Source organism: Lycium ferocissimum, chromosome 3 (genome assembly GCF_029784015.1).
Source record: "Lycium ferocissimum isolate CSIRO_LF1 chromosome 3, AGI_CSIRO_Lferr_CH_V1, whole genome shotgun sequence".
In the NCBI taxonomy this organism is placed as follows: domain Eukaryota; kingdom Viridiplantae; phylum Streptophyta; class Magnoliopsida; order Solanales; family Solanaceae; genus Lycium; species Lycium ferocissimum.
In genome coordinates this window covers 65,718,737-65,732,826 of record NC_081344.1, presented here as the reverse complement: position 1 = coordinate 65,732,826, position 14,090 = coordinate 65,718,737, and the positions used below count along the sequence as shown (strand labels likewise).

At 32.5% G+C, this 14,090-nt stretch overlaps 2 non-coding genes across 2 annotated transcripts; both read left to right on the top strand.

Moving 5' to 3' along the window:
- Positions 1-1,075: 1,075 nt before the first annotated feature.
- Positions 1,076-1,147, top strand: TRNAD-GUC (transfer RNA aspartic acid (anticodon GUC)). The gene has a single exon. It is a non-coding gene; the product is annotated as a tRNA-Asp (tRNA).
- Positions 1,148-11,234: 10,087 nt separating this feature from the next.
- TRNAD-GUC (transfer RNA aspartic acid (anticodon GUC)) lies at positions 11,235-11,306 on the top strand. The gene has a single exon. It is a non-coding gene; the product is annotated as a tRNA-Asp (tRNA).
- The last annotated feature ends 2,784 nt before the right edge of the window (positions 11,307-14,090 follow it).

The window sequence follows — 14,090 nt, the reverse complement described above, 5'->3', positions numbered from 1 at the left end:
ATTAGTTTTTTTTTTCATGATTATATTTCATTTTTAATTAGAAAAATGAGGTAAAATGGTCAAAAAATTGACAAAAAAGATAAGTATCAATGGTGGTCATAGAGAGATGTCACATCACCTTATCTATGCCTAGCTTTATATTATATATAGATGTTGAGAAAATAGTCTTTTTAATAGTGTCAAATAATGATATTACAAAAATATTTTGATTCGTATTGCTCTTCTCTAATTTGGAGTTAATGTATAGATACGAAACTTAGCATAAACTAAGAAAACATAACTTATAAGAAGGAAACAAAAAAAAAGATCATATACAGAGAATCAACTAAGAATACTAAATATTCTATATACAAAGTAGTAAAATAAATACAAGATCCTATAATACAAGGAAATAAATCAATTACAAGAAAAAAATTAATTATTTCCTTATAAGCTTTGTCGACAAATATACAAAGTAGCAAAAATTGAATTGTTATTAAATATAGAAATGTGTCATCCTTTTTAGGACGGAGTAAAAATAAAAGAGTGTCATATAAATTGGAAAGGAAAAAATACTATATATAATCTTTGTTAAAAATAGAGAACGTCTAACGCATCCAGCGGCGTAACTACAATCAAGAAAGGTTCATGGTTGGAAAATTGTACTACAAAAATAGGGCAAGAATATTTGTGTGTATATAATATTAACTTTTGAATTCTATTGTAGTGGCAAATGCAATTTAAAGAATTATTTTAGGTCATAACTTTGATTTCTTTTAATCACTTAATAAATTTCTTTCTCTGCCACTACACCATCATTCTGCGTTGTAGCATTTTTGGAATTCCCCTCCGTCTTTTATTAGGCTTTCGTTAAACAAAGACAATTTAGAAGTAGCATCTTTTCGATCTACCCCAGTACTGTAATGACTCTTTTAATACCCGCATTTTAATTAATATATCATTCAGTTCAGGAGGAAAAAAAAAAAAAGTTCTGAGGTAAAAGCTTTATTTATTACTCTTATCTTTTGTATAGTTGCGTTTGTGTTCTGTGCTTGTAGAGTCTTATATGGGATAATGATAGATTTTTAACAACGAAGTCGTTGTAGTATAGTGGTAAGTATTCCCGCCTGTCACGCGGGTGACCCGGGTTCGATCCCCGGCAACGGCGTTACTTTTTTTTTTTTTTAATCTCCATTTTTCGTATCTAAAATGCTCCCTCTGTCTTAATTTATGTGGCAGACTTTAATCCGTCCAAGAAAGAATGTCATTTTTCTATAATTAGAAACAACTTAAATGTAAAAAAATTATCCTTAATTAAATGAATTGTACCCACACAAATATTTAAGATTTGTTTTCGACCACAAATTTTAAAAGTCTTCCTTTCTTTCTTAAATTTTGTGTCAAGTCAAAAAGTACCACGTAAATTGAGATAGTGGGAGTAAAAAATCAGCCTCCAGTTAAACGCTATCCCTAAACCTCACATAAAGAAGCAAAAATCAAGCTTCAAAAATGTTTTTGAAGCGGAGCATTATTCAATTCACTACCACCAATATAGTGTTTTAGAAGAAAATTGAAGTTAGTAGGTGGACTTATGTAGAAAAATTATAAATATCTATGACGTAGTACTAGCGAGACTTCGTTAATTTTGATCAAGCAAACTAGTAGTCGAAGTTTAAGGACGTCTTAGAGCGCGTGAAAAGCACTTTCAGGTGTTGAAGCTGATTTTAAAAATAAATATCTAAGCATTAAATGCTAATAACACTGATAATTTAGTAAAGAGGTATTGATAAGCATTTTACTTTTGACCCGTTTGTAAATCCTTTTTAAGTTTTTCAGAAAGGAAAATAAGTTCTGGTATAGTCACAATTGCGCAAAACTTCGTGGAAACCTCTTTCCTCATTTTTTTTTTTTAAAAAAAAAAAAAATAGAACTTGAAAGCAAATTTCTGCAACGGGAATCTGAAGCCTCCAATCGACACTTAAGGTGGCAAAAAAACAAAACTTTCTCAATTTCCATCAAATTCAAACTTAAAAAATTCCTATTCTGCCAGCAGAAATCATCACCGAAATCCTCTCTAGGCTTCCGTCTTGAAATTTGGAACTTGTCTTCTAAAATACTTGCGAGAGCTTCATACATTTACTTTTCGAAGTAATTAATGCCTGAGAAATACATAAAATAGTTTGCACAACATGTATGTTCTTTGATTTAGCTATAATGTTGTTTGGACTTATAAAGAGAACAAGGAGCACCCTTCATGTCACTTTCTCTCCTATAGAGGTATTGTTTTTACTCGATAACAAGACCGACTAGTTAAACATTACATACACCAAACTATGGACAAAACCAAGAATAAAAAATAAAAGAATTCTGGAGAGCATCAAAAGTGTACTACTCTCTCCGTTTGAATTTATTTGTCTAGTTTTAACTTGTATTGCTGAAATTTAAGAAAGTAAAATAAGATTTCTGAATCTTGTAGTCTTAAACAAAAAATACATTGAATGTACCAAAATACTCTTTAATCTTGTGATCTTAAACATGTCATGTGGAAAGTTGAAATCAAAAAGTTGTCGGGAAAAAAAAGGCATTCTTTGTTAAACAGACAAAAAAAAAAGTAAGACAAACAAATTAAAGCAGACGGAGTAATATTATTAGTACTCCATGTGAAAGAACAAGGATAACTTTGTGTAAGGGACTATGTTGGGTCTTTTATCGCAAACCCGTAGGTGGCGTTTGGAATTAAATTATCCCGAGATTATAATCCTGGGACTAATTTATCCCATCTCCCAAGTTTGATGGGATATCCCAAAAGTATGTTTGGGCTTCATTTTATACTTTCTACCTCACAGAGTATAAAATTGATCCGAAATTTAATCCTGAAAATGCAAGTAAAGATATAAGTATTGTGGGTTCTTGTAATGGATTGATTTTTCTTGCCCATCATTCAGAATATTCTCTTCTATGGAATCCAACAACTAGAAAGCACAAGAATTTGCCTGATTTTAAATCTAGATGAAAGAAAAATGGCGCCGTATATGGTTTTGGATATGATGAGTTTCGTGATGATTATTAGGTAGTGGGTATATTTTATGATCATGGTGGTTTAGATGGCGTTGAGGTCAAAATATATAGTCTAAAAAGTGAGTCTTGGATTAGTGTTGATTATCGTGAGGAGATATTGAATGCTCCGGGCTCTTATAGAAAGATGAGAATAAGTGCTTCAGGTTTGTTTGCGAATGGGAAGCTTTATTGAGATACTTTAACTGCCGGTCCTCATCTTAGTTATGTGCGTAGGGGCAAGAACATTATTTCCTTTGATTTAGCTAATGAGAAATGGGAAAAGATGGAGAAGCCCTCTTATGGAGTAGGAGAGAGTGATTGGTGTGTGGGAATGTTGGGAAGTGATCTTTGCGTCTATAGTGATTATAAGGGAACTCATTTAGGTGCTTGGGTTATGAAGGAGTATGATGGGGTGAAGGAATCTTGGACTAAGATGTTTACTATCAGGTATCCAAATGATCGGATTTTGTATCCACCCTCTTTCATGTCAAATAAAGGTGAAATATTGACGGTGTTTAGATCAACTTTCATGATACACAATTCAAAATATGACTCATTCAGATATCCATATGTTATTAACTGTGATGACTGTTGTGATGCAGGCCTCGAATCTACATTGAAAGCCTAGTTTGTCCTTTTTCTACTGAAGGAACTGAGAATGCAACAAAAGAAAGGGCGAAAAAGCTCAGATCAAAACGATCGTGCATCAAATAACTTGTAAGAGTACTTTCTTCTCAAGTGCTTTCAGATTCTATTTGTTATTTCAAATATAGAACAAGACTCGCAATGTCAAGGATCGATATCTTTAAACTGTTTTGCTTTTGAACTAGTTTTGGTGCTCACCTTGCTGCTAATAGCTTGAAGTACATTTTCTTCGGGACTAACTTCTCATTATTTTTACATTTTTGGTCATATTTCTTTCACTTTGACAGTAACATTGACATAAGCAAGACTGCTTCGTAGGAACCTAATTTTAGCTGCTTTGATCATGAGGGTGGGGTGGGGATACAAAAGAAAAAGAATATAGGAGAGAGAGTTTGGCATGAACTTCGTTTAATAGAGTCCTATCTATTCTAAGGTAGTGTAGTTTGAAGAGCAAGCTTGTCACCTTTGCTACTTGAACGAGATTCATTCCTACAAGAAGTTCTTTTATCTTGTTTCTAAACAGAGTGGTAAATTGTATCTATAGTTTGAATTTGACCTACCAATGGAAAAAATTATAGTGTATCTATAGTTTGGCCCTTTTTGAGAATTTCTATATATTTTGTACCTCACACTTTGTGCGGGAGAGGTAGGGTGCTGGCCTCCTGCTCTCCTCTTCTTCTTTTTTGTAATTTTATTTAGTTATAGAGTAGTTTCTTATTCTCCAATGTGTATTACTATATGTTGCTGCAGTTATCTTGTATCTTGCTTTTTTGCTGTTTTATTTTTCTTTTACAATCTTGGGTTGGCTACATTTCTTTTGAGCGGAGGGTTTATTGGAAATAACCTCTCTACCCCCAAAGGTAGGGATAAGGTCTGCGTACATCCTACTTTTCACAAAAGCCACTTGTGCGATTACACTGGGTATGTTGTTGTTTATCTTTCAAAATATTAAAATATAAGGTGCAATGGTTGCGTTTCACCCCGTGAGAGATCAAAACACCTGTTTATTGTATTTCATGAGCATGGGCGGAGGCACGTGGGATGAAGTAGTGTCATCCGACACAGCTTCATTAGACAATTTTACTAAATAACCATAGAAATAGTATGGACAAAATAAATCATAAAATAAAAATGACACGACTTGACCAAGGGAACTTCCTTGGTCGCCGGTGAAGCGTGCCATTTCTCTCATTGAGGTTAGGGGTTCGAACCTCAAGCTAAACATTTTTCTTTTCATATTTTCAAATTTTATCTTCTTTTGGTATAAAGTTATTAGCTGAATAGAATCAAACCCTTGTCAACAACAACATAATACCCAGTGACATTGTAATCCCACAAGTGGCCACAAGTGGGGTCTGCAGAGGGTAGAATGTACGCAGACCCTACCTCTAATATTAAAAAAACTAGACTAAACCAATGAGCCAAGGCTTAGAAACCAATGAGCCAAGGCTTAGTAATACAAACAAGAATGATAATAAACTATATAATATTATTACAGCAATTTATTTGATCCTTCACATTTATAAATGTTGACACCGCTTATCTCTATTGTGATATTTTTAAATTTTGACCCAAGTCACTGTAAGCAAAAATAGCTAATCCTTGTAGTAAAAGAATGTCATGAGTTTGACAGACTTGCATTCACTTATACTGTTGTTCTATTTGTTGATTTGCATATGTTGTGAGCCGTTCAATTGCGGAAGCAAGAGAGAAAAGCCAAAGGGTGTGTGTGGGATTCTTGCCAGTTATATCTATTGGAGCCAGAGATGCTATGTAAATGACCTAGTTACTCCTTTTGGGCAGGCATAATATTGTCAGGGGATCGGCATGAATAATGCTTGTGATTTTTCTTATAGTTCTTTTGATATTTATAATAGACAACATATACCACTTGAAGTGGCACTGGTCTAGACATCAGATAAGTTTTGTGTTTTGTTCATTGCTTAAGTTGAATGGTTTAGCACTTTTTTCATGTCCTTGACGTAGCTGGTACTGATTATAGAGCTCATGATTTTGCTTTAACAAGACGAAAAGTTTCTAATGCTAGTTTTGTTGTTACATGTTGAACACAGACCGTGCATGAGGACAGCCCCGCATTTGGTGCTTCTATATATGTGGTGTTTCAACTGGTCATTTCAGTTGTGATGTATCAGTAAGGCGCTTTGTTACTTGCTACTTATGTACTAATGAACTTTCAGAAGTGAAAGGTGATGTGACAAACAGCTATTTCTATCCCTTGAGGTTGATCTACTTAAGAAGTTACATGTATATTTTGTGAATGGGAAGTTATATTCCATCCGCTACTTCTATTAACGGTAATCTTCGCAAAATCCTCAAAAATTAGGTAAAATCTTTTACAAAGAAATAAGCAGTTTTATGACTAACAGGATATGACTAAAGAAATACGCACTTTTATGACTAAAGATAACTTTTTGACCTGACAGTTGACTAAAAAAATAGTATACCTCAGTTTCAATTTATGTGAATCTATTTCCTTATTAGTCCATGCAAAAAAGAGTGGCCTCTTTCTATATTTGAAAATAATTTACCTTTATGCAATGATTTATAGTCACACAAAATATATGTGACTCATTTAACACCACAAGTTTATAAGTGTTCTACGCTTTCTTAAATTCCATGTCCAGTCAAATGGATTCATAGAAATTGTAACGGAGGGAATATGACTAATAGGATATGACTTAACCGAATGTGCGCTTGTATATTTCTTTTTGCAAATGAAAATTATTTATTTTTCTAGGCAAAGGATAGGGTGTTTGACAAGGAACATCATAATATTTTTCAATTTTTTTTTTTAACTATTATTTCTTTTCTTAGGAATTACTCCCGAAAACTGCACACCGAAAACTTTGTATTATGAACATATTTGGTGCAGTTGGTTCTTGGCCAGAAGTCATAACTGCAGAACTGAAATAGTTGGCAAGTATGAACATCATTTGGCATCTTAGCCTAGAACAATTTCCTCCAACACTTGCTTTGTATTATCTGGTAAGTATAATTCTAACTTGTTATCTAAACTAATTTTTAAACCATCTCGACCATTACATGAAAAGGTTGTTTTTACCTTATTTTGTAATATAATTTTTGGACAAATGAAATTCAATTGAATCCCTTCGAACCATGGACTCCTAAGCTTTGTCAAAAAGCGAATCCCGGATTTTTAGGAAAAAAAAAAAAGTTGAACCAAACAAACACAAAAAAAAAAAAAAAAAAAAAAAAAAAACATAAGTAGGTTTCACGCACTAATTTAGTGCGTGAAAGGATCAAACCGTAAGAATAAGAGTCTAGCCTTTCACGCACAAAATTTGTGCGTGAATGCCCAACAACATATTCTTCTCATTGGTCTACCAAATTAATGGGACCTATGTGTGGCAACTGATTTGGCTTCATATTCTTATGTGAATATGTGAAATAGACTTCATGGAAACATAGCTTTATTAATCCTATTTCCAGCCTTTTTTCATGTACTCATCATCATTGGTCCACCACTCAAAACCATATACTAACGACGTGGCTTCATATTCTTTTACATGAAATCGACTTTTGGTCTTGTTGTTAAGATTTGTAATTGAATGGACAAGATACGTCTCATTTTAATTAGAGATTTTGAGCTTAAATAATGAATATGAAAAAAACACGGATGAAACACATCTTTTTTAATAAGCCTTATGCATATAGCTCCGAAATCCCAATATGTATACGAATTGCCAAGTAAAAAACCAAAAAAAAAAAAAAAAAAGACTTTTTGGATATTGTTAGTTTAATTAGGTGTAGAGGTGGAATTAGATAATTAATCCCATAAAATATTTTGAAGAACAATTCAATGAAATTCATGAATCTACCTAGGTCAAAATTTTTGTGGATTAACTCATAATGATACTTACATCTGGAGTGTAATTCTACAGTGGTCAAGAAAAGTAGGATGTATGTCTGAGACCTTACCCCTACCTTTGAATTATTGTGAATTAATAAATAAAATAAATTATTTTCGAATTTTCAAAACGCCCTGAATATAATTAGAAAAATTCGAAATAATTTATTTTATTTATTAATTCACAATATTCCAAGGTAGAATTAGGTATCTGCATACAGCACTTGTAAATTTTGCTTGGAGTATGTTGTGTTGTTAGTTAATCCACAAAGAATTTTGACCTAGATAGATTCATAATTTACTGAATTGTTCTTCAAAATATTTTGTGGATTAATTATCTAATTCCACCTTCACACCTAATTAAACTAACAATATCCAAAAAGTCTTTTTTTTTTTTTTTTGGTTTTTTACCTGGCAATTCGTATACATATTGGGATTTCGGAGCTATATGCATAAGGCTTATTAAAAAAGATGGGTTTCATCCGTGTTTTTTTCATATCCATTATTTAAGTTAAAATCTCTAATTAAAATGAGACGTATCTTGTCCATTCAATTACAAATCTTGGAAGTCAGTACTTAAAAGTGATTTCATGTAAAAGAATATGAAGCCACGTCGTTAGTATATGGTTTTGAATGGTGGACCAATGATGATGAGTACACGAAAAAAGGCTGGAAATAGGATTAAAGCTATGTTTCCATGAAGTCTATTTCATATATTCACATAAGAATATGAAGCCAAATCAGTTGCCACCTATAGGTCCCATTAATTTGGTAGATCAATATGTTGTTGGGCATTCACGCACAAATTTCATGCGTGAAAGGCCAGACTCTCAGTTTGGTCCTTTCACATTTAGTGCGTGAAACCTACTTATGTTTTTTTTTTTTTTTTTGTATTAGTTTGGTTCAACTTTTTTTTTGTCCTACAAAAGTTGCGGATTCGTCAAAGACAAACAGGCCCACTGGACCATGATGTCCACTTGAAGGGGTAATTTGCAGGATTGTCCTTCAAATTTTGTCCTGAATTGGTGGTCATTAATTTTCCCCGGCTCTTTCAAAATTCTGCCTTCGGTCTTCCGCCTGGCAGTAATTTGCAAAGACAGAGACAAAAGTTAAAAATCAGCAATTTGAGGACAAAACTTAAGAATGACCACTAATTTGAAGACAAAAAAATTAAAGGGCACCCCCCAATGAAGACAATCCGCGCAAAAAAAAAAAAAAAAAGCACTTGAACCACCATCCATCTACTTGGCAAAAAGGGAAGGGAAAATAACTCATATATACAGCCCACGCATCTCGTTTGCAGTTGATGTAGCCCACTATATCATCGATGTATAGACACTGTATATGTTTTGTATAGCTATACGGTCCATTATATCATTGGTGTATAGATAATGTATTTGTTATGTATATATACTATATATGGACTGTATTTATTTTGTATAAACACATGAAATCAACTCAAAATTGCAGTGTATAGATGATATATCTCATATGTTTCCCTTTGTTGTAATTGTGAAAAAGGTAATCTTCTCTAAGAAAAGAAGAAGATGGTGAATCTCTGGTGAAGCTTGGTGGTGGAATTTTAATGGATCTTTTAGGCTAAACATACCAGTTGAAGCAATTAGAAAACAAAAAGATGGAGAAAGAACCTGTGAAGTATTAGAGAGAGAAAATACTTTGGAAGATAAAATGGAAAAAGTTTTTGAAAAAACTTTGCGTATGGGAAAGGGTGAGCATGGGACGTGTGAAGATTAGGACAAAAAGGGGTCATCAATGGCTATACGTGTAAGAACTCTATGATTGAGCTATAATTGGTAAACTAGATGGCCGACCGGTCCATCAGGTCATTATCTCAAAGGAAACTTGATTACATGCATTGACCTTTCCTTTCACCAAATATACTCCAACCCTCGCCTAAACCAAACCAAATCAAAATTGGTCCAACAAAAAGCTTGTCTTATGTATTAGTGAGAAAAAAGATAGACTTGTATTTATTCTTTTTGTGATTCTTTTATTATTAATAAAAAAGGTCACTCGGGGTAAATATCTGATTGGTCAAATATTCATTTAAAAAAAAGAAGAGAAAAATGATAGTTTAAGTCATCAATTTATCTTTAATGTCAAGTATGTATCAATATGAAAATTAAAATAACATTTTGAGTTTGATAGACATTTTTTGAAGAAAAATCATACTCTCTCGGTCTCAATTTATGTGATATAGTTTGATTAGGCACGAAGTTTAAGAAAGAAAGGAAGACTTTTGAAACTTATGGTCTAAAACAAGTCATAGATATTTGTGTGACTGTAAATCATTTCATTAAGGGTAGAAGGGAGAGTTTTGAATTAAATTATTTCTAAAAATAGAAATGTATCATTCTTTTTGGGACAGACTAAAAAAAAGATTCATCAGATAAATTGAGATAGAGGGAGTAACATTCATTTGAAACATAAGAAGTTCGATTATGAAGGATAAATGATCAGAGGTAGTCAGCGAATGTTCCTGTGGCTAATAATAAAATATTTGTCTTGAACCTACAAAGTGATGTACTTAGGTGCTTGCTTTCATGTGCCATAGATTCATCATGGCGTTAGTTTATGAGATTTGGTTATTTGAATTTTTGATAGTCTAAGTTGATAAACGAGGAAAGCTGGTGAAAGGGTTGTCAATCATTGATCATCTTAGCTAACCAACTTTGTGGTGAATGTCTCTTTAAAAAGCAAACAAGAAAAAACTTTTCTAAAGAGTCTTTGACAAGAACACTATGCTCTTCCGAGTTAATGCACATGGATGAGTGCTGATCTATCAAGCCAAAATTGGTCCAACAAAAAACATGTCATATACATTAGTGAAAAAGAAAAATAGACTAACTAAAGTTGCTCACTCCATCTAAAAAGGTAATCCGCATGAACTATCTGCTTACGAGATTCAGGGAAGGGTCGCACCCCAAGGGATGTGATCTAGGATAGCCTACCTAGATACAAGTATCAGTATCGACTACACGGCTCGAATTCATTACCTCTACGTTAACACGGAAATAACTTTACCGTTGCTCTAAAGTTTCTTCAAAATCAAAAATTTTGGGATGGAGTAAGGGGTCGTGAATATCTGTATACAGTCTAACTAGTCATTGTAAGCCTCAAAATTCTCCACATCTAACATTAGAATCAGTAAAGCTCAACTTCTCAAGGAGAAAAGTTTACAGTAAGAAATCAAAGGAAGAGCAAAACTAATGCAGGAAGCATAACTATAAACTAGGGTAAAACTTAAGGGAGTCATTGACCAGTGAAACTGTGAAAGAACTAAGTAGTGTCAAGGGGTTCAGTTGAACCTCCTTCGTCAGAAAATTGCACTGTGCAGATAGAGTAAAAATGATCTTCTTTGGTTATATAGGAGTTGTTGAATCCCCTTGGCATGAATTTTTTTTTTCAAGTATATATAGTGGTAAAGGAATTACAACTGTGACATTCTAGAATATTTTTTGAATCCCTTTATATAAATTTCTGGTTCTGCCACTAATCGATTTTGTCCACTTTAAGAAGTTAAATTTGTTCATGACTCTTTAACACAGAAAATTCTCAAAGCATTTAATTAGTTGCGGCCAAACAAGTCATACAAACAAGAATCACGTCTAAATTCTGGCCAACGACAAATTTGAACAACAAAGTCGTTGTAGTATAGTGGTAAGTATTCCCGCCTGTCACGCGGGTGACCCGGGTTCGATCCCCGGCAACGGCGCTTATACCTTTTTTTTAACCTGAATTTTTCAACGTTATTCCTAAACCTCATAAAAAAGATCTTCTTTTTTTTTTTTTTTTCCAGATCAATCGGTTTGGTTATTTCAATTTTGAGCCAATAAGTTAGGCCTTTTCATCTTCATAAAATAATAAAAATTCAAATAAAATATTAATGTCTAATTAGTTTAATAATTCGTCAATTCATAACAATCATCCAAATAACCTGTTCATACCGGAATCATCCAAAGAAATATTTGTTTATAAACATTTGGCTGACTAATGGCTTATGGAAGAAATGCAGTCATCATTATAAACAAGTGTTGGACTTTTTATTCAACATATAGGCTACTACCGATACTCTTTTCTTTTTAGTCAATTAAAAAAATGACATATTTTCATATTTACTAACAATCTAATTTAAACTTCTTATTATACCATTAATGACATGATTTATCGCCACAAATTTCTATGCCTTATTTTAGACCACAAGTTTCAAAAAAATTCTTCTTCTTCTTTTCTTTTAAAACTCTGTGTCCAATCAAACACTTTCACATAAATTGGGACGGAATGAGTAATATTTATTTATTATTTTATTTAGATACTAAAATTTATTACTATATAAATACATATTCAAATGGAAAGGAAACAAATAATATTAATTAATTATGTAGTATTCAAATTTAAAAATAATATCCTAATAATCCATTATGCATTCATTCAAACATTTTAAAAACAAGAGGGCCTAAGTCTCCCTTCAAATTTCAATGTTGTTTCCTCCAGGCGTAGACCAAGTCATCAGAACATGATGATAGGTGAGGAATGACATGTTTAATTAATGATTAATGATTAATGAATAACTAATTATTGAAGTTGACACAAATAGAAAAGGTACGCATGCTTTGATTGCATAATCACCACTAAGGCCCTACCTCCAACATTTTTTTTTCATTAGATGTTCGATATATGTATTGCAGTTCCAATTAATTTAAATTTACGCCGCTTTAAGCACGTTTAAAAGGAAAGTGCTTCCTAACAGAGATTTTTTCTCGATCTTGAAACCTCTAATTAAAAATAAAGGAATCCTACCGATCCATCATCTTTCACATCATTACCAATCCACGCCAACTGCTTTGTTCTATAATCAAGTATGTTTCAGACCACGTTCTTCGAAACGAAGATCCACTCCTCAGCTTGAGAACTAGAATTATTAGAGAAGGTTTTCTACTAGTTAAGTATTTAGTACAATGTATCTAGATATGTTCATTTAATTTAAACGCATTCTAACATAACCTTCCAACTTTGAAGATATAATGATATATGTCGTTAACGTTGTGGTAGATGAATAAGATTTTTTATTTTTAGCGAGGTCTCGAATTCGTGTTTCGGGAATGAAAAGAACTAATAGGGAGCGTTTTCTGATTCCCTTAAATAGGCCCACGAGACGTAAATTCAAATTAGTCAGATCAATAAATTTTGAAAAATCATATAATTATTTTGAAAAAGGGAAACATTTGCACAAATGTACAGCTTTTTAGACCCATTGGCACCTATTTGGCCAGCAAATGGCTAGCCGGAGCCAAATTCTCAAAATGAAATGTACATATATCATATGCTCCAAATTAATAAATACAACAAAACGTTTTTGACCCTGAATGATATTTCTTTTGCGAATTTTTATTTGTATACCTGTCTAAATAATTGTAACTCTCATCACTCCTCTTTATAATTAATATATATATATATACCCCCCATTGTTTCAAATAAGATACCTTTCGGTGTTCTCTAATCTATGTACATAATTAAAGATATTAATTAGTATAATAATTATATAGATCGATCTCCAATAATATGAGATACCGTCAAATCTACTTTAGAAACTCATGATGATGAAATAATAGTAGTATGGATGATTATAGGTGAATGATTGTCATGAGAGATCTAACAAGAATTTGAATAGTCATGCCAATTAGGAATACACTAATTAGACGGTAAATTCTAAATACTTCCTGGCATCGAGTGTTTTTATTCAACTTTATTTAAATTTTAATTAACTAAAAATTAAAATAATAATATATATATCACTTAATCATGATTAAATATAAACTTGTGTATGAAATACACGTCTTATTATTGGTTAGGTATAAATATCTTGTGCGGGTAAATTTAAATTTTTATTTGAGGCTCACTTTGGTTCAGGTTGATCACCTAACTTCTAGTGGTCTTTAAGCTTATTACTCACGCATAATTACTTTGTAATAACCCTGCATAAAACTAAAATTGTTCTAGTAGTTGTACACTATTCAATACGTATGAACCGATTATAATTGATTTTTTTATACAAACGTTTCCTTCCATTATCATTTTACGTTTGATTTCATGTGAGAAAACATGATATAAGTAGGTTCTCACATGCCTAGGTATCTATTTTCGTTGGCATTATATACCAGTGTGGACTATAAAGCCTAGACAGGTAAATCATGTAATTGCATTTTTTCTAATGAATTTGGTGTACTTTTTAATAATAATTTAACCTTTTTAAAAAAATGTTAGTTTATTTTTAAAAATTGATAATAATAAAAAATTTATGCGGCAATTTCTCCGAGTAAGTAGTAACTGTGCCGCCCCAACAGAAGATCCTTCTGCCACAAGGCTCAATGCTCGTCTCTGACTTCTCACAGTTTGTCTTCGAACAACTGACTCAAGGAACTAATGATTCAGGAACGATTGTCTGAACTTCCTACAATTAGGATATGGGCATAGATAACCCAATGCGACGTGGGTCATG